This window comes from Arachis hypogaea, chromosome 20 (genome assembly GCF_003086295.3).
Source record: "Arachis hypogaea cultivar Tifrunner chromosome 20, arahy.Tifrunner.gnm2.J5K5, whole genome shotgun sequence".
Classification (NCBI taxonomy): domain Eukaryota; kingdom Viridiplantae; phylum Streptophyta; class Magnoliopsida; order Fabales; family Fabaceae; genus Arachis; species Arachis hypogaea.
The window spans coordinates 27,714,700-27,718,058 of NC_092055.1; the positions used below are offsets into that span (position 1 = coordinate 27,714,700).

The 3,359-nt window shown below is 34.9% G+C and overlaps 1 non-coding gene across 1 annotated transcript; it reads left to right on the top strand.

Annotated features, from left to right (window-relative positions):
* Nucleotides 1-1,433: 1,433 nt before the first annotated feature.
* On the top strand, nucleotides 1,434-1,541 carry LOC112787568 (small nucleolar RNA R71). The gene has a single exon (XR_003194974.1). It is a non-coding gene; the product is annotated as a small nucleolar RNA R71 (small nucleolar RNA).
* Nucleotides 1,542-3,359: the final 1,818 nt, after the last annotated feature.

Sequence of the window (3,359 nt, forward strand, 5' to 3'; positions counted from 1 at the left end):
ATCAATCACAGCTCTTGCTGTGGCTAGGAAGGGTCTTCCAAGGATGATGGATTCATCCTCATCCTTCCCAGTATCTAGGATTATGAAATCAGCAGGGATGTAAAGGCCTTCAACCTTTACTAATATGTCCTCTACTTGTCCATAAGCCTGTTTTCTTGAATTGTCTGTCATCTCTAATGAGATTTTAGCAGCTTGCACCCCAAAGATTCCCAGTTTCTCTATTACAGAGAGGGGCATGAGGTTTATCCCTGAACCAAGGTCACACAGAGCCTTTTCAAAGATCATGGTGCCTATGGTACAAGGTATTAGGAACTTTCCAAGATCCTGTTTCTTCTGAGGCAATGTCAGTTGATCCAGATCACTCAGTTCATTGGTGAACAAGGGAGGTTCATCTTCCCAAGTCTCAATACCAAATAATTTGGCATTCAGCTTCATGATTGCACCAAGGTACTTGGTAACTTGCTCCTTAGTAACATCCTCATTCTCTTCAGAAGAGGAATACTCATCAGAGCTCATGAATGGCATAAGGAGGTTTAATGGAATCTCTATGGTCTCTAGTTGAGCCTCAGATTCCTTTGGTTCCTCAAAGGAAAACTCCTTATTGATCACTGGACGTCCCAGGAGGTCTTCCTCACTGGGATTCACGTCCTCCTCATCTTTTGTGGTTTCGGCCATGATGGTCATTTCAATGGCCTTGCACTCCCCTTTTGGATTTTCTTCTGTATTGCTTGGGAGAGTACTGGGGGGATTTCAGTGATTCTTTTACTCAGCTGTCCCACTTGTACCTCCAAATTTCTAATGGAGGACCTTGTTTCATTCATGAAACTTACAGTGGCCTTAGATAGATCAGAGACTAAGTTTGCTAAATTAGAAGTATTTTGTTCAGAGTTCTCTGTCTGTTGCTGAATGGATGATGGGAAAGGCTTGCTATTGCTAAACCTGTTTCTTCCACCATTATTAAAGCCTTGTTGAGGCTTTTGATCCTTCCATGAGAGATTTGGGTGATTTCTCCATGAGAGGTTATAGGTGTTTCCATATGGTTCACCCATGTAATTCACCTCTGCTATTGCAGGGTTCTCAAGATCATAAGCTTCTTCTTCAGAAGATGCCTCTTGAGTATTGTTGGATGCAGCTTGCATTCCATTCAGACTCTGAGAAATCATATTGACTTACTGAGTCAATATTTTATTCTGAGCCAATATGGCATTCAGAGTATCAATTTCAAGAACTCCCTTCTTCATAGGCGTCCCATTATTCATAGGATTCCTTTCAGAAGTGTACATGAACTGGTTATTAGCAACCATGTCAATGAGTTCTTGAGCTTCTGCAGGTGTTTTCTTTAGGTGAATGGATCCACCTGCATAAGTATCCAATGACATCTTAGCTAATTCAGACAGACCATCATAGAATATATCCAGGATGGTCCATTCTGAAAGCATGTCAGAAGGACACTTTTTGGTCAGTTGCTTGTATCTCTCCCAAGCTTCATAGAGGGATTCACCTTCTTTCTGTCTGAAGGTCTGAACATCCACTCTAAGCTTACTAAGCTTTTGAGGAGGAAAGAACTTGGCTAAGAAAGCCGTGACCAGCTTATCCCAAGAGTTCAGGCTATCTTTGGGTTGAGAGTCCAACCACACTCTAGCTCTGTCTCTTACAGCAAAAGGGAAAAGCATGAGCATGTAGACTTCAGGATCTACTCCATTAGTCTTAACAGTATCACAGATCTACAAGAATTCAGTTAAGAACTGAAAAGGATCTTCAGATGGAAGTCCATAGAACTTGCAGTTCTGCTGCATCAGAGAAACTAATTGAGGTTTCAGCTCAAAATTGTTTGCTCCAATGGTGGAGATGGAGATGCTTCTTCCATGTAAATTGAAATTAGGTGCATTAAAGTCACCAAGTATCCTCCTTGCATTATTATTATTTTCGGCTGCCATCTCCTCTTCTTGTTCGAAAATTCCTGACAGGTGCTTGCTGGATTGTTGTAATTTAGCTTCTCTTAGTTTCCTCTTCAGAGTCCTTTCAGGTTCAGGGTCTGCTTCAACAAGAATGTTCTTGTCCTTGCTCCTGCTCATATGAAAAAGAGGAAATAGAAAAATAATAATAATAATAATAGGGATCCTTTTTGCCTAGGTATAGAGGTTCCCTTATGTGAGTAGAAGAAAAGAAGAAGAGAAAATCTGAACTCAGAGAGAGAGAGAGAGAGTTCGGATTTTTGGTGAGTGAGGAAGAGATGTTAGTAAATAAATAAATAAATAGAAGGAGATGAGAGAGAGAGAATTTTCGAAAATTATTTTTGAAAAAGAGTTAGTGATTTTTGAAAATTGTTTTTGAAAAAGGTTAGTAATTTTTGAAAATTAAAATAAAAAATTAAAATAATTAGTTAATTAAAAAGAATTTTTGAAAAAGAGGGAGATATTTTCAAAAATTAGAGAGAGAGAGTTAGTTAGGTAGTTTTGAAAAAGATAAGAAACAAACAAAAAGTTAGTTAGTTAGTTGAAACAAATTTTGAAAATCAATTTTTTGAAAAGATAAGAAGATAAGAAGTTAGAAAAGATATTTTAAAATCAAATTTTTGAAAAATATATGATTTAAAAAAAAAGATAAGATAAAAAGATATTTTTGAAAAGATATGATTGAAATTAGTTTTGAAAAAGATTTGATTTTTAAAATCACAATTAATGACTTGATTCACAAGAAATCACAAGATATGATTCTAGAACTTAAAGTTTGAATCTTTCTTAACAAGCAAGTAACAAACTTGAAATTTTTGAATCAAAACATTAATTGATGATGTTATTTTCGAAAATTATGTGATGAAGATAAGAAAAAGATTTTTGAAAAATATTTTTAAAATTTTCGAAAATAACTAAGAAAAATGAAAAAGATGTGATTTTTGAAAAAAATAAGATTTTTAAATTGAAAATTTGATTTGACTCATAAAAACAACTAGATTTTTAAAATTTTTTGAAAAAGTCAACTCAAATTTTCGAATTTATGAGAAGATATTTTTTTTTATTTTTGAATTTTTAATGATGAGAGAGAAAAACATGAAAATGATGCAATGCATGAAAGTTATGGATCAAAACAATGAATGCATGCAAGAATGCTATGAATGTCAAGATGAACACCAAGAACACTTTGAAGATCATGATGAACATCAAGAACATATTTTTGAAAAATTTTCAATGCAAAGAAAACATGCAAGACACCAAACTTAGAAATCTTTAATGCTCAGGCACTAAGAATTCAAGAATGCATATGAAAAACAAGAAAAGACACAAAACAAGAAAACATCAAGATCAAACAAGAAGACTTACCAAGAACAACTTGAAGATTATGAAGAACACCATGAATGC